Source organism: Propithecus coquereli, unplaced genomic scaffold (assembly GCF_000956105.1).
Source record: "Propithecus coquereli isolate 6110/MARCELLA unplaced genomic scaffold, Pcoq_1.0 Scaffold125, whole genome shotgun sequence".
NCBI lineage: Eukaryota > Metazoa > Chordata > Mammalia > Primates > Indriidae > Propithecus > Propithecus coquereli.
This window is the reverse complement of record NW_012136636.1, coordinates 7,509,021-7,534,230: the sequence shown is the minus strand read 5'-3', so window position 1 is coordinate 7,534,230 and position 25,210 is coordinate 7,509,021. Positions and strand designations below refer to the sequence as shown.

Below are 25,210 nucleotides of genomic sequence, written 5' to 3'. Positions count from 1 at the left end.
TAGCTGGAAAATTCAATAAACTTAAATACCTGAGTTTATAATAATGCTGAAGTTAATCTCTTCTGTCAACTTTTCAAATTTTACATACAAAAACCATACATATTATATATATATATATTTCTGAATATTTGTGAATGTAACTAAATATTGAGAACAGGAGACATTTTTCCTTCAAACAGAACTACATCAAAGTTCATAGCTATATTATAATAAATAATAATTTTGTTGCTAACATCCCAGAAACATGTTATTAATTTGGGCTTCATTTCATGATGTACCATGTAAACAACTATATCCTTAATTTTAGATCTTCAAATAAAAAGGTGGTAAACACACCAGAAGTATCACGACTTTTTCCTAGGAACACAAACTCTGCTTTTGCTAGTTTCGCCTGCTTCAACAGTTGTCAGATGCTTAATTAGATAATACTGTATTGGATAGGAAAATCTTAGAAGCTAATTTATCGTGAGTTTGAAGGAACAAAAAACACAAGTGCGTGTGCACATACACATATCCTAGTAGCTGCAACACTTAAATTAAAATTCAGAAATAAGAGAGCAAAATAATGGAAAACAGAAATTATTCTTGATCTGATGAAGTGCAAAGAAATGTCCTCTCACTTGCTTGGCTTCCCTCACTAAGTCACTTCCCCCTAAGTGAAATTCTAAACACATCATCGTCATCATCATTCCTATTCTTGTTATGAATAATTATTATTTTGGTTGTTTTTGAGATACAAATGGAGGGAAATTAGCATTGCTATGCCCAGTTTATTTTTGTCCTAATAGAAAAAAGATTCAAAAAAGACACATGCTGAAGAGCAAAGAAAAAGTTCTAAGAATATGAAGAGGTCATCATCTAAGTTGTGTGCACGCACTGCTTTCCAACACAAAATTGTCCAAATTTAAAATTTTTTTAATTTTTCAAATTTAAAAACGTTTTACAATTTAAAACCTACAATGCTCCCAAAATTTTAACAATAAATGCAAACTGCACCATATTCCTTTAAAATTTATAAAACTCCTTTCATAATTAGAACACTTTGGGAGATAACATCTGATTTTCCATAGCTAATTAAGATGTGTATGCATTACAATAACTGATACATTAACTATAAAGTTCAGTTCCTCTTTTCCTGTAAGAAATTTTAGGAGTTTAAACTGGAAGTAAACAAAAAAATATATATACCAAAAACAGTCTGCTACAAACACAATTCGATCTAAACTAATCCCCGGAAAAAAGCACCTTGACATTTATAACTGTACAAGGAAAAAGCTAATCTAGAATTTAAGCTATCAGTTTTAAGTTTCGTGTTTGTATAATTTCAAAATGTTTCTTATCATTCAACCACCTTTCAGAATTTTGTGAAAATGAAATGTGTAAATGCTAGAACAAATTTCAAAAACCCAATGTCCTATCTTCCCCACTCCCTAAGCAATTCTCTTTAAAAACACTGGGAAGACGGTCGGGCGCGGTGGCTCACGCCTGTAATCCTAGCACTCTGGGAGGCCAAGGCGGGTGGATTGTTTGAGCTCAGGAGTTCGAAACCAGCCTGAGCAAGAGCGAGACCTTGTCTCTGCTAAAAATAGAAAGAAATTAATCGGACAACTAAAAATATGTAGAAAAAATTAGCCGGGCACGGTGGCGCATGCCTGTAGTCCCAGCTACTCGGGAGGCTGAGGCAGAAGGATCTCTCGAGCCCAGGAGTGTAAGGTTGCCGTGAGCTCGGCTGACGCCACGGCACTCACTCTAGCCTGGGCAAAAGAGTGAGACTCTGTCTCAAAAAAAAAAAAAACACTGCGAAGGCTGGGCAAGGTGGCTCACGCCTGTAATCCTAGCACTCTGGGAGGCCGAGGCGGGTGGATCACTCAAGGTCAGGAGTTCGAGACCAGCCTGAGCAAGAAAGCGAGACTCCCGTCTCTACTAAAAAATAGAAATGATCTGGACAACTAAAAATACATATATAGAAAAAATTAGCCAGGCATGGTGGCGCATGCCTGTAGTCCCAGCTACTTGGGAGGCTGAGGCAGGAGGATCGCTTGAGCCCAGGAGTTTGAGGTTGCTGTGAGCTAGGCTGACGCCACGGCACTCTAGCCCGGGCAATAGAGCAAGACTCTGTCTTAAAAAAAAAAATAAAAAAAAAATACACACTGGGAAACTGCTGCACTGTGGTTCACAGGGCAAGCCTTTCAGGACACAGCCCTGTCTCTTCACACCACAGACGACAAGGCTAGAAGCCAGAGCTAGATACACAGTTCCTTTCTCGGGGTAACTTCCTAAAAATCAGTGACTGAAATATTTACGAGGTTTTTCGTGTGCTATTTTCTTAAAATTTTCTTATCTCCTAGGTAATTAGGAGTTTAAAATGTGACTTATACTAAGCTTGAAAAATGCTAACATTTGCATCTATTTTAAATTATATACTCTACAGCACAAAATAAGTCAAAACTGACTTCTTTAAAATGAAACATATTTGCTATCAACTGTAGCTTCAAGCTCATTTAATTAGTAACAAATATTTACTGAAGGCCTACTATATGACAAGCACTGTTCTAGATGCTTCGGATATGTTAGTGAACAAACTCTTCTAGAGCAACTGCAAATAAACTAAATTATAAAAAAAAATAGTTGCTATATAAAACATCAGCTGGAAAACTAAAAATGAGTTTAACACTCAACTTTCTTTGAAACAATACTTTCTTTAAAAGTCTTACACTATGGTTGTCAGATTATCTTAATGTGCAAACTGAGATTCAAAAATGTAATAACATAAGCAAAACTCAGTAGTTTAAAGAGGATAATAAAATCCCACAACAAAGGCCAAAAAAAAGTAAAAACTGCTACTAGCAAAGCATATTATTACAACCAAATTAGGAAGCTGGATTATATAATGACAAAGCTGATACGACAAAGGGAAAGACCTTACTCTTTACTGAAACAATGTCTTCTCCCCACCCCCTTTAAAGAGCCCTGAATTTCTTGGACTCTCTCCCAAAGCACTTTCATTCACCTGTAATGATTTCCTCACAGACATCAAATACTACCAACAATAAATATCTTCATGTTTACAGTCGTTAACAAAAACTGTGGTATTTAATCTCTACCCCGTCCTACATGTCTAATTTCAATTAAATAAGCTTTCCATATAATCTTCCCTTACAGTTTGATGGCTTCTAGTTTTTTCCCAAGACACCTACAGCAAGAGACTATCCTTCAGGAAGGGAAACCTCTATTGGGTCATGCCAACAGAACAGGTTCTACCAAAGATGCTTTCATATACTGTCGTCCCTTGGTATCCAGGGGGGATTGGTTCCAGGATCCCTGTGGATACCAAAACCCCAGATGTTCAACTTCCTTATATAAATGGCTTAGTCCCATATACTTTAAATCAACTCTAGATTACTTATAAATACCCAATACAATGTAAATGCTATGTAGCTGTTATACTGTATTTTTATTTGTATCATTTTTTATTGTTGTATTGTTGGTTTTTGAATTCTCCTTCCCTCAATATTTTCCATTCGAGGTTGGGTGAATCCACGGATGCACAACCCTCTGATACCACAGGGAGGGCCAACTATACTGTCATCAAGGAGCATGGCATAACTTGTCTCAGTTTGCAGATAAGGAAACTAAAGCTAAGAGTGGTAATGTTAACATAAAAAGCAAGATTTAAATACAAAACTGCAACCACTTCAGCCTGCAGTTCCCAAGACAAGCTATGCTAGATTTCTGAATTTAAAGCACTACCCTAAGAATAAGAAAAATCACGAATGAAAAAATAAAACGAAAGAGAGACATTTTAAAAGAGCTGCCACTGAAAATCCGAAAAGACAACGCTGAGTAAGGTGACAAAACATTATGCAAAATGGAAGACACCCTGCCCGGTATGTTCCCCAAAAGCATGTTTTACAAACCCCAAATACAGGTAATATGAATTCTCTAAACTAAACATTAAGTGTTAGACATCCATTAAAACGACCTCATTTCTTGTCTGAGGTAAAAAAAAAGCAGAGAAAGAAAGGAGTGAAGCTAGAAGGGTTTTTTGGCCCATTTGGCCCAGCTTTGCCTGATCACCTACTGAGGATTCTGAGGACTGACCCATACCTGGACGCGAGTCCTACGGGAATCTGTAAAAGCAGAGTCCAGGCTGAAGCAGGTGCCTCGGTTCACACCTCTGCCAAACGGATATTAAAATGTGTGTCACCTGCACCACAAGCTAAAAGCACCCTTCCTCACTGGAGCGAGGCTAATGTTTTAGGTTCCACTCACTGGCTCCTCCCTGCCCTGGGGCGGCCCGCCCGCCGCCTCCTCCGGGCCGTTACCTGAATCTGCAACGCCCCGCTCCGAACACCCCGTACCCCTGAGCGGCCGGGCCCGGTCAGACCCGGGCGCAGAGTGGGCAGGCGACTCGGCCGGAGACCGGTGCCCACCCCGAGCCCGCCTCCGCACTCCCGGGCCCGCCTTCGGTGCCGCCGCCACGCTCACCTCCAGCCGCAGGGACGCCCCGCAGCCGCGCAGAAACTCGCGGATGTTGCTCAGGCACTCGCTCTCGCTCCGAGGCTCCGGGTAGACCTGCAACACAGAGCACAAGCGCTGAGCGCCGCGGACCGGCGGCGGGGAGGCCGCGGACCAGGCCGAGCGCGGGCCCCGGCGGGCGGCGTCAGCAGGAAGGGAGGGCGACCCGGCGAGCAGCCCCTGGCGGCCCGGAGCAACCCAGCCGTGCCCGGCACAGGCCGCTTGGCCGCCGCTTCTCCTCACCCTCTTTCCTTCCTCCCAGGATGCACCAAACTCTGCCCCTTCCCGCACCCGGAAGTGGCCCGGCGCCGGAAGTGACGCTATCAGACCGCGCCCCGCCAACCTGCGCGGCCTTTTCCGGCCGGCCCTGGGTCCTCAACCCTGCGGATGCAGCCCACCAACTGGCCATGTGTGACCTCCTCTTCAGGCCCAGTCGTGGGCCTCGGCCTCGCCCCCCGCGGAGGCAGCCCACCCGATCGATCCCCAAGCGCGGCCACCCCTTCCTCCCGCCCAATCGTCGGCCTCAACCTCGGCCCCGCGGACCCATCCCACCAGGCCAGGCCCCGCGCGGCCTCCTCCTTCCGGCGCCCAGTCCCTGACTTCGCCCCCGCGGACACAACGCACCAGTCGGCCCCCACGCGCGGCCCCCGCCTCCCCGCGCCGGGTCGTCAACCTCGCCCAGTTGGACACTGCCCTGCCTAGAGGGGCCCCGGAGAATTCCGCCTTGGCGGCTTGAGCATCCCCAAAAGGGTTGGGAGAGAACCTGGTGTCTCTTCTTTCTATCCTGAGTTCACGGGGAGTGCAGTTATTATTCTCATGTGAAGACTTTAAAATAATTAAGCAACATAAATTATGCATGTTGGGATTAAAGTGCAATGTTTTCTTTCCTGAATCAGGCCATGTGCTTCATGAATGATTAATAGACGGTTACGTGACAGCGAATAAAGTCAGCCGAGAAGAAACTGGCATACGGAACAGTGGAGGGGAGGTGCGTGCAGACTGCCTAGTGCTTTGGTCCAACACAAAATTGTGAGGGCCACTGGGTACACGCGTAAAGTGTTTGGACCTCACCCATTGCAAGAAAGTTTAAGGAAACCAGGAACAATACCAACAACTAGAAAAATCTAAGGAGAAGCCTGAGACATCAGAAAAGCTCTATGGTTTTGTTTTTTAATCTAAGGATCATTTTAACTGGTTAAGAAAATTTCTGTTCTTAATTGCATATGAAGACATTAAGTGTTGGCATTTACACTGAAACATCTAGAACTCTGGCATTAGACGACATTAAAGGCATTTTTGTCCTTCTGTAGGGGAAAATCATGACATTCCATCCAGCCACTCTAAGGAATACTGTAGTTTCATATTAGAGTGTTCAAATCTTTTAAAATTACAAACCAAAACCAGGGTATTCAGAGATGCCAAGAGAGATGAAATGAAAAATTCCTACAAAAAAAGTGCTGATATGTTCTCCAAATTAAACAGATTTGTTTTTTCAGTGGAACAGCAAAACCAAAGCTACCCCATGGTCCATTTTGCTCCTCTTCTCCCTAAAAGAATTTTCAAAAATTATGTACCATCCAAGTTTTTTCTTCATAATTTTAAATAGTTGCAAAGGATGTAATTTCTAATACTCTGATAATGGCATTTTAAAATTAAACTGTTAATGTCATTTTTTTAAAAAATCTGCCCAATAGACTCTAAATATAATAGAAATATACACCCATTCTCAATCTAAGAAGTTTATGTACAAGTCAGACATTAATTATTTTCTCCTTTAACTTATTTCCATTCTACTTCCCCCAAAGAATTGTATTCAAATATTTATTTTTATGCTTGAGAATCTTACTGTTCACACTATCTGTTTTGGCAAGAGACCCCTATAAATACAGTCATCATTTATAGATTCTATATTTGTGAACTCACCTACCTGCTAAAATTTATGTGTAACCCAAAAATCAGTACTTGTGGCACTTTCTCACTCATTTATGGACACGTGCACAGAGTTGAAAAACTTGAATCTCCTTGTCTACACATTTCCAGTGGAGCTTGAACAAGGCCATATAAAGTCATACTGTAAAGAAATGTCCTTTCTCAGTCTATTTAGTGCCATGTTTTTCAAATGTTTGTGCTTTTTAGTGGTGATTTCACTCTTTTAAATGGCCCCCAAACATAGAGCTGAAATGCTGTCTAACATCCCTAAGCACAAGAAAGCTGTGATGTGTCTTACAGAGAAAATACGTGTGTTAGATAAGCTTCGTTCAGGCATGAGTTTTAGTGCTGTTGGCCGTGAGTTCAATGTTAATGAATCAACAATACGGTACATCCAGAAAAAGGAAGAGGAGATTTGCCGATCTGTACGTGAGGCTGCTCCAGAAAGTGCTAAGGTAACATCTACAGTGCGTGATGAAGCTATGGAAAAGATGGAAAAGCAGCTAAATTTGTGGATTCATGAGATGACAACCAATAAAAAAAGTATAGTGGACAGCATTGTTGTGAGGCTGAAAGCCAAAGAAATTTACAGTCATGTTACCCAGGGCCAGGAAAATGTTAAACCCTTCTCAGCTAGTGCGGGCTGGCTTGCACGTTTCAAAAGGCGATACAGCATGAAAAATTTTAAACTTGCAGATGAGGCAGGTTCTGCAGATCAGGAGGCTGCAGAAGAATTTAAAAAATACCTGCTAAGTGTTATACATGAAAAGGGTTATGTTGAAGAGCAGGTTTTCAATGCTGATGAGACTAGCTTGTTTTACAAGAATGTTGGCAAACGAACCTATGTAGTGCAAACGGTCTCCAAAGCCACTGGCTTTAAAGCATTCAAAGACCACGCAACCTTGCTATTGTGCACCAATGCTAAGGGCGACTTTAAGTGCAAACCCCTAATGGTGTACAAAGTCCAAAACCCACGAGCACTTAAAGGGAAAAACCTGAACTGTATGCCAGTCCATTGGAGATGGAACAAAAATGCATGGATGGTGTCTGAAATATTCTGGGATTGGTTCCACCACTGCTTCATCCCAGAAGTTGAACGCTATCTCCAGGGCAAAAACCTTGCCTTCAGGGTTTTATTAGTTGTGGATAATGCCCCAGTTCATTGCCATGAAGAACTTGAAAATGCCCACCCCAACACAGAAGTTCTTTTCATGCCCCCAAATACTACATCACTCATCCAACCCCTCAATCAGGGCATTATAAAAACTTTCAAGGCACACTACCTAAAGGAGCTTTATAGTAAGGCTTTCGAGGCTCTTGAAGCAAACGAGGAAACCACCATGACAGACTACTGGAAATCAATCACTATACGCAATGTCATTGATTATATTGGCACAGCCTAGGACAGCATTAAGCAGGCCACTATCAATAACTGTTGGGAAAATGTTTGGCCAGACTGTGTGAAAAATTTTGAAGGCTTTGACGGTGTTACAGAAAATATAAAGAACAATGTCAACAACATAATATGTATTGCACAGCAAATAAGTGGAGAAGGTTTCAATAACATGAAGGAAGAAGATGTGGAGGAAATTTTGGCAGAGAAAGCAGTAGAACCCACCAAAAAAGACATGGATGAGATGGCAAAACATGGCATCAGAGTCAGTGATGAAAGTCAGGACAGTGATGAAAGTCACCCTAGGCCTCCAAGAATTGTCCCTCTGACAGCAGCCAAAATATCAGAATGGAATTCTGCCTTGGAAAAAATCTTCAATGACATGGAAGAATGTGACCCTGTGCTGGAATGCAGCCTCACATTTAGGCGCCTAACTTCCACCACGTTTGTCCCTTATTCTGAGACACTGAAAGATTTGAGGCGAAAAGCCAGGCAGACAAGGCTAAAACAATTTTTCAAGCCATTTTGAGAGGGGAAGTTGCCAACACCATCAACAAGTTGCAGAAGACAAACTCCTAAGGTAGATCTTCCAGAACACAACATGCCACCCTCACTAATGTCTTCCTCTTCTGTAGGATAAGTTCTACCAACCTCTCCTTTGGTTTTCCTGGGGCAAGCCAAGGTCAAGAGGTTAAACCACAGTGCACTGACCATCATATGTCCTGCAGCTCCATTCACAATAAGATTTCAGTTAGTTTTTATAAAACTTTAAATGCCTAATCTTTGCTTAATGCTTTTTTCAGGACTTTCTGTATTTGCATTACCGTACTACATAGTATAAAGTATGTGTTCACAGTATTATATGTGTTTACTATCTGTGTTTATGTGAGTACTGTATGTGTGTACTGTGTATGACTGAAACAGTTGAACTAGTACAATCATGGTACAGTAAATTACATGATGCTGTAATGGAGAATTTTATTATAAAGGAATATTGCATATAATTATTCATAAGAAATGTATATTAAATGAGCTGTCTTCAAACAAAAATACACATAAAACAAGGTTATATATTGATTGTTTGACAAAATGTAACCAGAACCTAACCCTGTATTTCCCCTAGGGGCAATCTTGCAGTTGCCACTAACTCAGTATTCAAGGTAACTTTATAGAACATAACTACCACAAATAATGAGAATTGACCCTACATTTAAGATTGTTAAGCCATAAGGATCTAATTATTAAGATTTTTCTTCTGAACTGAGTTCACACAACTATTATTAGTATACAAATGATGGAAATAATATATTTTGGTTTTTTATAAGTAATATACAAACTAAAATTTTATTTGGAAATGTATATTCTAATGGAATGTATGGGGCTTTTTTGATTAGTTCATGTACCCATGAGTGACTATCACTTTTTGCTAGAGTGAGAATGGTCCAGCATCAATTTGTTTTCCTATGTTAGGGGTTTTGTGTTTTTTTTTTTTTTTTGAGACAGAGTCTCACTCTGTTGCCCCGGCTAGAGTGCTGTGGCGTCAGCTTAGCTCACAGCAACCTCAAACTTCCTGGGCTCAAGCAATCCTCCTGCCTCAGCCTCCCGAGTAGCTGGGACTACAGGCATGCGCCACCATGCCCGGCTAATTTTTTCTATATATTTTTAGTTGTCCGATTAATTTCTTTGTATTTTTAGTAGAGACGGGGTCTCGCTCTTTCTCAGACTGGCCATGAACTCCTGAGCTCAAACAATCTGCCCGCCTCGGCCTCCCAGAGTGCTGGGATTACAGGCGTGAGCCACCGCGCCCGGCCCTTAGGGGTTTTTTATACAAACACTGAGAAGCCTTGTTCATAAAAATAATACATGGAAATTAAAGGAGTTTTGTTATGATTGTAACTTAATTCTTTGAAGCCCTCTGAGTCATAGAGCCAAAGTCCAGATATGATATCATAAATTAAAAATTTAAAGTCATTGACTTCTCACCACCATGTATATTTCTAATTGTCCCTTTGTTCCATGGCCTGGAAGTTTTCTACCTTGCAGCAGCACACCTCAGGAAGACAACCAGTGGTGAAAGGGCTGCCTGTGTGTGAAGTGGGAGAAAGGTCATAGTGAAAGGGGAGGTGGGACAGCCAACCCAGTCTTCCGTGGCCTTAGGCACTTCTAAGGCTAGTCAGTTTTAGGTGTGTGCATATGCAAGTTGAGGGTCTGGGAGTAGATTCCCTGAAAAGTATCCCGTGCCTGCATATCCCTTGAAAAGTATTCCTGTACATGTGCATGGGTATGTGTAGCTATCTAGTTCTAAGGACACTACCTAAAACAACATATGTGTTTGGAAAACTGTAATGTCAGAGAGTCAAAACTTTGTAGCAAGTAGTACCTGGTTCTGTAACAAACAGGTTGTGTTGCCTCCGACAAGTCACTTGACCCCTCTGGGTCTACGCCCTTATCTCTTATTTAAGGCTACATTCAGCCTTTCTCACGGAACTGCCATGAGGATCAAATGGATGATGGATTAATTCAGCAATATTGGGCCTACATTTCAAGGCAGATCATGTCATAAGCATTGTGAATGCACAGAGGGAGACAAGGTCCCTGCCCTCAGTGAGGCAGGGAAGACTTGCACACAACATGGCAGGCGCAGCCACACAGATGTATGCTTAGGACCTTGGAAGTACAGTGGAGGGGAACCTAAACTCTGCAGAGATGGGGAGGCCAGAGGCTTAACCAACATAAAAGGTGACAACTGAGTTGGGCCTGAAAGGGTGAAAAGGCAGACGGAACTTCGTATTCAAAGGTGTGACAGTTTAGAAGTCCATGGTGTTTTCAAGGATGGTGAGTAACACAAAGGCTACTGAGATCACGGATAAAACTAAAGTGGAAAAAAATACATTTGGAATGTTAGTATACAACAAGATAGTTAAAAGTCCCCCTTCATGCTATACAAATGGTCAATGAACACATGAAAATGTGTTCAACTCATTAGTCATCCGGGGAATGCAAATTAAAACCACAGATAGCACTGTACACCCTCCAGAGTGGATCAAAAGGAAGGAGCTGACAACATCAAGTGTTGGCAACTGGAACTCCCAGAATGACTGGTGGGAGTGTAAAGGGTGTGCCTGGAAAACTGGCAGTTTCTTGCAAAGTTAAACATACATCCACCCAGCAATTCCTCTCCTAGGTATTTACCCAAAAGAGATGAAAACATACATCAGTAGAAATCTATGTACAAGAATGTTCGTAGCGGCTTGATTTATCATCACCAAAGCCTTCACAACTCAAAGGAAGAGCTCTCCTTCTCCAGGTACTTTCCAGAAGCATTCCAAGAACTCAGGCCCCAAATGACCAACAACTCTGCCCAGTTCACCTCCCAGAAATCCTGTCCCAAATTCTCCATGATAATAAACTACAGGCTTTTCCATCAAAAACTCTAATCAGGCAGAGGCAGAGACAGTCCCCAAACCATTACCCTTTTCCTTCAAAATACAGCTTTTGTACTTAATATTTAATAAAGGGTATATCTGATGTGAAAATTTGCCACAAATTAATCACAAGCAATGTTAAGGTCACACTTCAGAGGCCTCTCCAGCTGCCCAGTTTCCTCCGTGTCTACCTACTCCAGGCTGGGAACAGTCAACTCCACCCTACCCAGTCACAGCAAAATGCCAACTAAAACAGCTGCTGCCTTCTCTCAGTGAGACTTTGAAAGTGTTTAGGGTTTGAGTGCAAAACTGCCTGAGAAGGAAAAACAGGTTCGATGTTACCTCAACAATTAAAATCAAGAGTAGAAAAAGGTCACAGTTTATAACATCTGGGAAACACTTAACTCTGCAAGGATCCTACTTCCCAAAGATTATGATTGAGCAGGTCTGAAGTACAGTCCAGGAGCCTAGTATTAGCATGTGTATGCATGTGTGTGTGTTTGAAAGTCACCATCTGATCCTGATTTTCAGCAGGGTTTGGGAACCTGGTACAGTATACCTCAGTGTTCCTCAACTATATATATGCATCAGAACCACCTGGAGTAACAGACTCAGTAAGTCTGGGGCGGAACTCAAGAATTTGGATTTCTAACAAGCTCCTGGGAGATGCTGACAGTACCAGGACCATGCTTAGCCAACTAGTGGTATATGTAGACTGAACTGTTAACCAAGAAATGTCCTATTTTTCTTCCACTAGGAAAATGACTCAAAATCCCAACCACAGAACGAAGGTCTCCCCAGATCTTTGCCATCAACAGCCTCATCACCCCAGCTAGAAAGGATCACCTTCTCCTCTGCACACCTGTAGTTCTGTCTGCAGCACCTACCACACAGCTGGGCCTACCTGCGCACGTCTTATCTCCCCCATTAGACATAAGCCCCCTGACTAAAGGGGCCTGCAGGCATCTCACGTTAAACAGTCAGCAAATGTCCACTAAGTGACTTAAACCAGCTAGGTCACCAGATTCACCCATCACAGAGTAAGTGAAGGAACTTTAGTGTGGAAACAGTCATAGAAAGCATCTGAGGTAGTTCTGGTATTTCACAGATGAGGAAACAGGGACTTAGAGAGGTGAAATGACCTGTCCTATGCACTTCACCAACCTCTCCATGCTCTGGGAGGCTGACCTCCAAAGAACACATCAGCCGAGCTCCCTTGCTCTCTGGCTTCTGGAGGGGTCCAGCCGATAGGAGGCCCTGGCAGAACATGTGAGCAGCTGATAGGACGGACGTTGGCTGCACCTGTGTGCTGGAGCTGGCTCACAGGAGCTGGCAGTGTGTATCTCACCCTGTCATGCTGGTAGCTTGAGCTCAGCCATGACGAAAGTATTTACACCACAGAAATCAGCAAACACTGCATATCAGAGCTCCCACCCCAGAGAGCCAGTTGTTACACATTTACTAGCACACCAGTGGCTGTGTTCCTCTACTGAAGGAAGATCCCACCTCTGCCAGGAGCCTCTCCAGTAACTGCAGCTCTCACTGGCTCCAGGAACCCTGCTTCCCCATGTTTCCCTTAAGGCCAGGGGGAGCTGATCACTCCCCAGGGTGCTTCCACATCTCTTATGGGCCCCTGTCCTCACTTCTTAAATAGTCTCTTCAACACCTGTGTTTAGTGTGCCAGCTATCTGTTTTCTGCTGGGCCCCTAACTGGAGAGCTTCCTGGTGGCAGCTAAAAATAGAACGCAGTGTAATAGCAAAAGATAGGAAATAATTTAGAACAGCCGTCCCCAACCTTTGTGGCATCAGGGACCACTAGTTTCATGGAAGACAATTTTTCCACTGACGGGGGCGGAGGGGTTGGAGTGGAGCTTAGGTGGTGATGGGAGCAATGGGGAGGGGAGGAGCTGTAAAAATACATGTGAACAGATGAAACTTTGCTACTCACCTCCTGCTGTGCACCCCCCTCCGGGGGGGGTTGAGGTGAGGCAGAGCTTTGCAGCCTGGTCCCTAACAGACCAAGGACTGGTACCAACTGCAGATTTAGAGGACAGATTAAATGAATTATAGCATCTCCACCACCACCACACAGCCTTTTAACAGGGGGCAGCTTTATGTCCTGATATGTTGTAATACAATCTCTAAGTTATGGGGGCTTGGAGGGATATGGGGAACAGTGTGGATATATACCTTTTGTGTTTAAAAAAAAAAAAAAAAAAAGGAAAGAAAAAGGCAAGAAGAAAATGCATGTGGGTGTTTAAAAATGCATGGAGTTATCTCTGCAAGTGTATGCCAGACACTTGACAAGGGCTGCCACAGGGGGGCAGAATGGAGCCTGCAGGACAGGACAACAGGGGAAGCTTGCTTTTCACTGTCTCCTTAGTGGACCCTTTGAATTTTGCACCATGTACAAATATTATTAAATATGTTACAAAAGCAGAACTATCTTGTTCTTCCCTTCTGGCCATTGTGCCTTCCCCATACAAAACAGTCCTCAGCCAGCCTGGCTAAGTCCCTAAGAACTTTAGGATTTCACCTTCTAAAAGTCTACTCATCATTTAATGGTTCATCTAATTTTTAATTACATGGTAGTCATTGCTTTATTCTAATTAAATTTCAGCCGTCTTCTGACCAGGAGTATGTTCTGCCATAGCACTCTATGCTCATTCCACAGTCAACGATGTTAAATGGAGTGAAAATACAGGTCAGTGGTGCTCACTTGGCAGTCTACTGGGCAACTCTTCTTCCAAATCCATTGGAAACAAATGAAGCAACAGACAGAAATTTCAAGGATTTTGTTGCCGAATACCAGATAAGTAAGCTACTCCGAAAAAATGTGTAGACTAGTAAGCAAGTAGTTTATTGAAAGAAATTTAAACCTTTAATAATATATATTTTTCTTTTGCTTTCTTTCTTCAACATATCCCCAAACCCAGCTCCTAGATGGAATGCTACAATCATCTGGCGAAAAACAAAATGTTTTCCATTAGGATGGAACTAACCAACTTATAAATATACAAAATCTCCAGTTCCCAGACTAAATTAGATATGCCAGAGACACGAATGTCAAGGAGAGACCAATAAGACTACACAGCTTAAGTTGATTCGTGTCCCCTGAGGCTCGGTTCCCACGGATTCCAAAAGCACATGATAAATCCTTCAGAGCTCATGGCAGTGGTCCCAAATTCATACCAATGCCAAAAATGGATAAGAAAATACTAAGGATAAAACATTTATCAGATAACCTAGAATAAATTTCCCCATTGAGTTGTATTTTGTTTTCCCAATGTCAGACGAAAACGTAGCAGTTGTGTCTTAATTGCCAAGCGAGAGTGACCTGGACAATCGCACATGCCCTGCCACACCTGAAGGTCAGTCTCCATGGTGATGCAGACCCAGGGAGGCAATGCAGCTGGGATGAGCCACTGCTGCAGTCTCATCTTTCACAGATGCCATTCTTGTGCCTCTGAAGGATCTCAACAGAGGAAAACTGAGAACAGTACAGATTCATAAGACAACTCAAATTGAGTGTTGTAGTCAGAGATTTTTCTTTAAAGTTTTCACCTATTCATATGGAATAATCATCCTTTTTTTCTTTCATCCTCATGCTTTGACCTAATGAATAAACAGTCCATAAATCATGGCATGGCATTTTATAAACCTGAGCCACTGACTACTTTCTTCCTTCTTCATTTCTGTATGGTTTCTGATTCCTTTGACATCTATTTCCTCTCCTAGTGAAAGTATTTCAGAATGGCTGGTGATATCTTACTGTCCACTGCTGAAGACACTTATGGGGAAGGCCTGTGGCCTCTGGCAGAAAGGTGGTAATAAATCCAAAGTGGGTGCCTGCTGTGTACCCTGGTGTCATAGAGAGGGCAAGTGGGGCTTAGAACCTTCTAAGAGAGGCAGAGTCACGTCTGCCCGTGAACACGTGCAGTCTCCTGACTGGGACGCAGCCTCACGTATCTGCTCTCTGCCTCCGGACAACCCCACATCCTACCTTTGAGCAAGACATTTCAGGTGGGAATGGCAACTCCTGTCCCTGCAGTCCCTGATGGTTTTTCACTGTTTACATTTGTGTTCTCAGATGTCTCCAAGGGTTTTGCAGCCGCCATGCCACTTCACGTCTGCTCCTGTGCTATTCTCCTGCCATCCGAATCCACACACAGTGAAACCAGGGGACAGTGTGGGGAGCTCTGGAGTAGTGCCCTGGCTTTGCTCCCACCCCTGCGGCTAAGGAATCTGTCTTTGGTTCTTAAATTGCCCAAGAAGCTGCATTTATGGCAAGTTAAAGCCTCAGAGCCATGTGAGAGAGGGCTGGACGTGACCACCTAGGGAAAACATCTGTTTTAATCCACATGTTAACTTGTAGGGGATTTGAGGCATGCAAGGAGGGCCAGCTCATCATGGTGAGGAGATGGTGAAGCAAAAGGAGCCATTCAGCAGAGGACAACACTTGCACAGGGAGCCTGGGGATGCCTCAATCAAGCACATCTCTTTATAAGCGGCACCTGGGCCCTGCCCTAGATAGAGGCGAGAGGGTAGGAGCAACACTGGTTGAGGACACTGTGGGCTGTAAAAGCCTCTGGCATGGAGAACTTGGAGCCAGGTGGGACTTTCATATTATCTGTGAGTAATAAAAAGGTGATAAAAAGATTACTGTCACCCAAAACTCAAGTATCAAGAGTGTATGAGCTGAAATAAAGAGGGCCATGGCTGTGAATAAAGTGTGTAGCAGTCTGTACTAGGGAAATAAATTTTTAAAAAACCACTTAGAAAATTTGACCTTCATTACTTAAAGGTGCTAAATGTGCATGCAAGAATTCTATTTTGTTCAATACTTCTTTATTTGTAATGTGCCTGTAATGTCACTCCTCTGCTCAAAACCCTTAAAAGCTCCCCATTTCACTCAGAGGAAAAGCCAAAATCCTTCAGAGAATGAGAAAAAAAGCCACAGACTGGGAGGAGATATTTGTAAAGCGCATATCCAATCAAGGACTTGTGTTGCAGATATACAAAGAATTCTTAATACTCAACAATATGGAAAAAAAAAAACCCCAGTTTTTAAAATGGGCAAAAGATCTGAACAGATGAAAAACCAAAAATGATACACAAATGGCCAGTAAGCATATGAAAGATGTTTAACATCATCAGGGAAATGCAAATCAAAACAATGGGATACCACTACAAACCTATTGGAATAACCCAAATCCAGAACACTGACAACACCAAAGGCTGACAAGGATGTGGAACAACAGGAACTTGCATTCTTTGCTGGGGGGAATGCCAAATGGTGCAGCCACTTGAGAAGGCAGTTTGGTGGTCTCTTACAAAATTAAACATAGTTTTACCATACAATCCAGCAATTGTGCTACTCGGTATTTATCCAAATGAGTCAGAAACGTATATCCACACAAAAATCTACACGTTTGTTTATAGCCGTTTTATTCATAGTTACCAACACTTGGAACCAAGATGTGCTTCAATAGGTGAGTGGATAAACAGTGGTGCATCACACAATGGGATTATTCAGTGATAAAAAGAAATGAGTTATCAAACCGTGAAAAAACATGGAGGAACCTTACATGCATATTGTTAAGTTAAAGAAGCCAATTGGAAAGGTTACACACTATGATTCCAACTATATGACATTGTGGAAAAGACAATACTATTGAGACAATAAAAAAAGCAGTAGTTGAGAGCGGTTGAGGGGAGGGAGGGATGCCTAGGAGCAGCACAGCAGGTTCTAGTGAAACCACTAGATTCTAAAGGGTGGATACATGTCATATAAATGTGTCAAAACCCAAAGAATGTACAGCACAGAGTGAACTCTAAATGTGGACTTTAGTTAATAATAATGTATCAGTATTGGCTCATCAATTGTAACAGGCGTACCACACTGATGCAAGATGTCAGTAGAGGAAAGAGGGTGAATGGAGGGTATATAGGAACTCTCTGTACTTTCGGCTCAGTTTTTCTAGAAACTTAAAACTGCCGCAAAACTAAGGTCTAATAATAATAATACTAAGCCAAAGTCCTTACAATGGGGAAGCAGGTCCTGCACAATCTGCTCCCTTGTTCCCTCCATGACCTCCTCAGCCAGCTGCTACTCTCCCCAGTCACACTGGCCTCTGCTCTTATGGAACTTTCCAGGCAGGCTCCTACCTCAGGACCTTTGCATCAGCTGCTCCCTCTGCCTGACACACTCTCCTCCCACATATTCACCTCACTCCTGCCTCTGCGCACATCCATCCAGTCGCTGTCCAAACGCCACTTCCCAGTAACACCTCCCGAGATGACCGATATAAAATTGCAATGCTGCCCCAGTTGCTGGCACTTTCAAGCTCCACCGTGCTGCTTTCCTCTGTAAAATCACTGGCAAACATACCATGTACTTGATATATGTGGCGTGTTTATAGACTATCTCCCTGCACGATACGGTATGTGCTCCACGGGCAGAGTATTTGATCTGTTTGGACAACATGGCATATACAGGCTGGCACTTAATAGATTATTTGTTCAGTGAATTCATGAATTAAGGACCTGTGATACATCATGATTATAGCTATCAGAAGTGAAGCTGAGTGATGCTGAGATAGCACCTAGAACCAAAAAGTAATATAATTGGTCTAATACAAGAATTGAATATTTAAGACAGGAACTTTCCTCAAAAACACCTGGAAATATAATTGCTGCAGGCAAAATGAATAGAGAAATGAAAGGTTACCTTGGTTTTACCTTAAAACCTTAACTCCTTCCTGTCGTGCCTGATCATCCTGTTACCACTGGTTCTGCCTAAGGCCACTGCCCATGTGCTGCCAGCTCTCTCCCAGGACTTCCCTCACTCAGGTCCAGGCTCAGTTTCCTCTGTGTGTGTGTCAGGGTGTCAGTTCAGCAAGGGCTGTGGAGAGCAAGCTCTGGTTACAGCTCCATCTCCCTATCACTGAGGAAAATCGCTGGCCCAAGGCTGGGTGTCCCCCTAACCAGCTGGCCTGCTCCCTCAGGCCACATTGGGCTCCTGTCAGCCAGAGCGTTATGCAGCCATCCACAAGACCTGCATGTTTAATAGGGTTAGGGTGGCCTTACATTAGCTTCCTAAATGTCCCAGGAGGCCAAAGCAAGCTGCTAGAGACCTCATAGGATTCTGACATTTCAGAGGTGACAGATAGAGACAGAGAGATGGAGAGGGAGAGACAGAGAAGCAGAAACAGAGACACAGAGAGGGACAGAGACAGAGACGTAGAGAGGGAGAAACAGAGAGGGAGAGACAGAGAAGAAAAGACGGAGACACAGAGAGACAGAGGGAGAATCGGAGACAGAAAGGAAGACATAGAGACAAGGATAGGGAGAGACAAAGACACAGAGAGGGAAAGACAGAGAGAGGGAGAGGCAGGGACAGGAAGAAAGACAAGGGAATGAAAAGGGCCTTGCCAAAACTGCACTGAGGTCATTGTTTCCACACTGCCTACTTCGTCCCCTGACAGCGTCGGGAAGCATGTACGACCCTGGGCAACCTGCCCATTTTTCATGTTTTCTCTCTGTTCAGAGCCGGCGCGTTCCATGAACCGGTCCTCAAGCTCGCTGACTCTGTCCTCTGTCATCTCCACTCTACTTCTGAGCCCATCCAGTGAGTTTTATTTCAGTTACTCTATTCTTCAGTTCTGTAACTCTCATGTGTTTCTTTTCTGTAAGTCTTATTTCTTTGCTGAGATGTTGCCTTTTTTCATTTGTTTCTAGAGATTCTGCAATTGCTTTCTGAAGCCTCTTCATGGTGGCTGCCTGGAAATCCTTGTCAGATGAATCCAGCACCATTCACCAAGAGGAGAAATGGTCGCTAAAGTCGCTTCGGCAAAGCTGCTATAAAGGGGCTTCCATGACCACCGGAACCAGGTTTCCCGACCGGAACCCAGCTCTTTCTGTGCCTAATCTATGTTTTCTCCTGTGTCCAGACTTGGGAGTGGGGTGTTGTCAAAACTGTCATCATTTCCTCTATCTTCAATAAAAAAGTGGATTCTCAATTGGCCAATTTGCAACTAAGTTTCAAAGTTCCCATATATGAGTGAAAACATGCAGGGTTTAACTTTCTGTTCCTGGCTTATTTCACTTAACATAATGTCTTTCCGGTTCCATCCATGTTGCTGAGAATGACAGGATTTCATCCTTGTTCACGGCTGAATAGTCTTCTCCCTCCACGCTTAAATGCCCCAAAGCCCACAGCACTCAGGTCTGTTCTGTCTTGAACTAAGAAGGTACCAGTTAGACTTGTCCACCATGAATTGGGACACACTGAGGTGAGCAAGAAGCCCGTGGAAAAGCACCCAGGTGAGCACAGCCTGGTCTCCTGTCTTCTTAGAGTCTGGTCCCAGGTTGTGGCACTGCTGGGTTATTAGCTCAGGGGGCTGAGTCGGTGGCCCCAGGACCAGCGGCAACAGCATCACCTGAGAACTTGGTAGAAATGCAGAGTCTCACCCCAGCCCCAGGCCTGCTAAGTCAGAAACCTGGGGTGGAGTCCTGCACTGCTTCCCAGCCTTCTGGCAATGCTGACGCACAAGCACGTTCAGCACCCACATCACCACCTAAACCACAGGTAAGGAAGGTGAAGGACTACCATGACTTGAAAGCAACTTGAAACAATGGTGCTACTAATTCTCATGTCAGTAACGTCACCAGATTTTTATATGCAACGGACGGAAATGTTGAGGAGCTCTGACTGTAAGAGAAGGAAAACCAAACCAACCCAGACATTTTAGCCCATAAGCTCCTTTACGTGTGTGTACATGTGTGTACATGTGTGTATGTGTGTGTATATGAATATGTGTGTATACGCATATGTGTGCATATGCATATGTGTGTGTGCGTGTGTGTATATGCATATATGTGTGTGTGTATATATATGCATATACATATGTGTATATCTCACTCTCACTCTTCCTTTCTTCAACATCCCCACCCCTTCTTCTAATAACATTCTCTCCCCACCATCCTCCCAAAGGATTAAGGAGAAAAAAATAACTGATGTGCTTACTTCTCCCACACATGGAGACAGAACTGAATTGTGCATGTTTTAATGCCTTGAATTGGAAATATAATACTCCAAAACATCGCTTACATTTATTGCAGTTATTTAGGACCTATATTCCCAAAAAACACCACTTGATCTACTGTTACCTCCCTTCATTTATCATGATGTGTAACACATTGTGAGCATTTTCTAAGTGGAAAGAGAAAGCAAATTCCAGGAGAGACGCATGTATATTCATAAAATTATAACACAAATCATCCTCAACTTGCACCTGAACTTTCTAAAATTTATACATTGACATTCCTAAAATGCCTTAACTATACCAAATCTGAACTGTCAAATGTCAACTGCAAAACAGAGACACAGCAGAGAGCAGTCAGTTTTTGGTAGTGTCGCCATCCGTACCTTAAAAGCCATTCATTACCAAATGAATCAAAGGGGAAAGATTAAACACCTATCTTTAAAACATTTATAAAAGGTGAAAATCTTAGAAGTTCTCAGAGTGACAACTGTTTAGGCTCAACACAACGCTCACTGGACTTCAACTAACGGACTTATCCATAGTGAGGGAAAGAACACATTTTAACACCAGGGAAATGGAAGAAAAAATATCATGGCCACGTTTCCCTGAAGCTATGGGAAGGAATACATTCTCTAGAGCCTCTTTTATTGAGAGAAGTAAGGTTGAAGGTCAATTTCCTCTTAACAGAGTTTTCAGGACAGTCAATGAGCATCACAATCGCCTGCTCAGTCCCCTGCACATGCCCCAACACCCGATGGGTTTCGACGGGCACCCAGTGTCCGGCCACTGGCATGGACCAGCCACCCTGGCGCCCTCCACAGCCCCACCTCCCACGCCCTGCTCCCTCAGCCCTCCAGGCTCATGTCTCCCTCCCTGGGCTCCCCTCGTCACTCCAGCACGTGGCTCTTGTTGTCACCAGCAAAGTGGTGAGGCTGAGGGGGCCCACAGACCTGGGTTTGTCCAGGCCTGCTGTCCCAGAACAGTTTTTCACAGTGCCCTCTCTAAGGTTTTTGGCTGGCATTCACCTGCCCTCCTCCCCTGACTTCCAGCCCCCAGCATCTCTCCTGACTCATGGCCTTGAACCACCCTTCCTCATCTCCCAGCTCACCCGCACTGCCCAGCTATGAATTTCCAAGTACCCCAGGTTGCACCATCACCTCCGCATGAGAGACTTGGCTTCTATTCTCATCTCTCCATGAGGCCTGGGTTTATGCTCCAGTCTGGGCTGCTCTGAGCTCCAACAGCTCCTCACTCAGCACCGACTCATTCCCCATCTCCTTGCCCCAAGCCTAGGCCTCACCCAGGGCTCCTCAGAGGCGACACTCCCATCTGTCCTGCTGTGTGCCCAGAAACCTTGGAATTACCCTAATGCTGCCTGGCCCATCCAGGCCTCTCTCACTCCTGACATGCCAGGTCTCAAAGGGGCCCCTTTGTCCAGCGCATGCACACCCCTCCTCTGATCAGTCTCCAGTCAGAGCTCACCTCAATACCACTTCTTGAGGATGAGGACAGCCTTCCCTAAACCACCACTCATGCACACCTGCCAAGGCTCAACCAGCTGCCTTTGCTACACGTGTTTGGAGATCTGTTTCTCGCCTTCAGATCTTATTTCATCTGTAATGCAATCAATTCATGTAACTTCTTTAATGTTACTCTCCCCCACTAGGGAGTATGTTAGTCTATTTTGTGAATCATTAAATCTCCAGTGCCTAGCACAGTTCTTAGAATGCAGTAGACACTGAAAAAACATCTGAAGGGAAAATAAACAAATAAATAGATAAATGAGCTCTCTAGTAATAAATCATGCCCCCCCATAAAATTATAAGTACACTATTTACCTTTGTACAATAAAATTCTACACGTTTTCTAGATTCACAATTAGATTCAAAAGTAGGGGAGAGCCAGCGAAGTGAACGAAAGCTCCATTTCACACAAGGAAAACACAGTTACACACGGGGAAGACAGTCGCACGGCACGTATTGCAGCGTCACTGACATACAACAAATTGCTTACGTTTGAAGTGTGCAATCTGGTAAATTTTGACATATGTGTGTGCACCCTAATGAAATCGTCACAGGAATCCAGAGTAAGGACCCACCCTTCACCCAGAAGTAGCTACTTTGCAATCACTTCCTCCTCCCATGGCCTCAAGGAAGCAAAGCTTTACTTTCTGTCACTAGAAAGTTTACATAAGCGGATTACACAGCATGTACCTTCTTGTCTAGCTTCTTTTCTTCAGCATAATTTTGAGGTTCATCCATGTAATAGACCATTCTTTTTCATTGTTGAGTGGTATTCCACTATGTGGATATATTACAATTTGTTTATCCATTCACCAACTGAAAAACATCTGGGTTGTTTCCTACATGTCTTTAATAGTTTGTGGCTATTAAAAATAAAGCTACTATGAACATTTGCATGCAAGACTTGGAATAGACATGTCATGCCCGTTTTCTTGGGCACATACCTAGAAATGGAATGGCTAAAACATTTGGTAGATATATGTTTAATATTTTAAGAAACTGACAAACTGTTTTCTGCAGCAGTTGTACAATTTTACATTCCCACCATAAGTGTATGACAGTTCGAGTTCTTTCCTATACTTGCTGACACTTGGTACGATCACTCTTATTTATTTATTTATTTACTTACTCACTCACTTACTAACTTATTTTTTATTTGTAGAGACAGGGTCTGGCAACGTCACCCAGGCTGGAGTGCAGTGGCATTATCACAGCTCACTGCAACCTCAAACTCCTGGGCTCAAGCGATCCTCCTGCCCTAGCCTCCCAAGTAGCTGGGACTACAGGTACATTCCACCACTCCTAATTTTTTTTTTTTTAATTTTTCTTTTTTAAACAGGGTCTCGCTATGTGTTGTCCAGGCTGGTTTCAAACTCCTGGCCTCAAGCAATCCTCCTACCTAGGCCTCCCAAACTGCTGGGATTATAGGCATGAGCCACCATGCCCAGTCTGCTGACTCTTTTAACCTTTAGCAATTATAATAGGTGTGTAGTAGTATCTATCTCATTGTGGTATTAATTTACATTTCCCTAATTACTAATAATGTTGAGCTTCCTTTCAAGTGCTTACATGCCATCTGTATACCTTTTTGGTGAAGTGTCTATATCAAACCCTTTGCCCATTTTAAAAATTAGGTTGCTTGTTTTCTTATTGAGTTTTGAGAGTTCTCTATATATTCTACATACAAATCCTTAAACAGACATGATTTGCAAATGTTTTCTCTCAATCAATGGATTATCTTTTCATTCTCTTAACAGTGTCTTTCAAAGTAGAGAAGTTTTTCATTTTAAGTCCAATTTATCAACTCTTGTATGGATCATGGTTTCGATGTCATATCTAAGAAATCTTTGCTGAGCCCAAAATCCCTTATCTTTTCTTCTGGAAGTTTTTTAGTTTTAGGTTTTACATTTGGATCTATGATTCATTTTAACTTAATTTTTGTATACTCTGAGAGGTAAAGATCAAAGTGCATTTTTTAAAGTATGGATATCTACCTGTCTCAGTATTATTTATTGAAAAGAGTATCCTCTTAACAATGAATTGACTTTGCACCTCTGTTGAAAATCAGCTGTCTGTGTATTTGTGGGTCTAATTCTGGACTCTGTTCCATTCTGTTGATCTATTTATCTTTATGCCAATACCATGCTGCCTTGATTATCGCAGCTTTATGAAAAGCCTTGAAATCAAGCCCTCCAACTTTCTTCTTCCTTTTTAAAATTGTTTTGGCTATTCTAGGTCCTTTGCATGTCCATGGACTCCTTAGAATCGTTCATCAATTTCTACAAAAAAAAACCTTCTGGGATTTTGGTTGTGATTGTGTTAAACCTATAGATCAATGTGAAGAGAACTGACATCTTAACAATAAGCAAGACTTCTGATCCAGAACACTACGTATCTCTCCATTTATTTAGGTCTTTAATTTCACTCAGCAATATCTTGTTTTAGAATGTACACTTCTTTCTTATCTTTTCAGATTTATCCCTAAGCATTTCTCTTTGCTTTCTTTTTCTTTCTTTTGCTTTGTAAATGGTATTTTTAATTTCAATTTCTGATCATTTGTTGCTAATATATAGAAATATAATTGATTTCATGTATTAATCTTATATCCATCAACTTTGCTAAACTCATTTATTAATTCCAGCAGCTATTTTGTAGATTCCATCCAATTTTCTACATGGACCACCATGCAGTCCACACACAATCTGGATGGCTTTGGTTTCTTTTTGTTGTTTGACTGTTCTGGCTCAGACCTGCAGTACAAGGGTGAGCAGAGGTGGCTCGAGTGGACATTTCAGTCTTTCACTGCTGACTATAGGTGTTCACAGATGCTCCTTATCAGGCTGAGGAAGTTTCCTTCTATTCCTAGATTGCTGGGAGTTTTTAATCAGGAATGGATGTTGGATCTTGTTGAATGCTTTTTCTGCATCTATTGAGGTAATCCTATAGCTTTTCCTCTTTTGTTAATATCATGAATTATATCAATTGATTTTCAAATATTTTACCAACCTTCATTTCCTGGGATAAATCCTTCTTAGTTATGACATATTGCCCTTTCCATATGATTCTGAAATTGATTTGCTAAAGGTTTTGAAGGCTTACATCTACGTTCATGAGAGTTATTGGCCTATAGTCTTTTCTCATAATGTCTTTGTCAAGTTTTGTTAGCAGGACGATGCTTACTGCATAGACTGAGTTGGAAAGTATTCTTTCAGTTTCAGTTTTCTAGAAAATTTGAGTAGAATTGGTATTATTTTTTCCTCAAATTTTTGGTGAAATTCACCAGTGATGCTATCTGGCCTGGCATTTTTCTTTTTATGGGAAGCTTTTTATCTAGAAATTTATTTTTGTAATAGATATAGGGTTATTGAGGTTATC

General features: G+C 42.7%; 1 protein-coding gene across 3 annotated transcripts in view; it reads right to left on the bottom strand.

Annotated features, from left to right (window-relative positions):
- ARHGEF7 (Rho guanine nucleotide exchange factor (GEF) 7) overlaps positions 1-25,210 on the bottom strand; it is a 167,555-nt gene that overhangs the window by 130,853 nt on the left and 11,492 nt on the right. Inside the window, exon 1 of one of the 3 annotated variants that reach the window (XM_012637954.1) lies at positions 4,489-4,762. The exons of 1 other annotated variant lie outside the window; for it this stretch is intronic. The gene's annotated coding sequence lies outside the window, so the exon portion shown is untranslated. Of the gene's footprint in view, positions 1-4,107; positions 4,144-4,488; positions 4,763-25,210 lie in introns of those variants that run through there. One more of the 3 variants, XM_012637955.1, reaches the window with a different exon arrangement.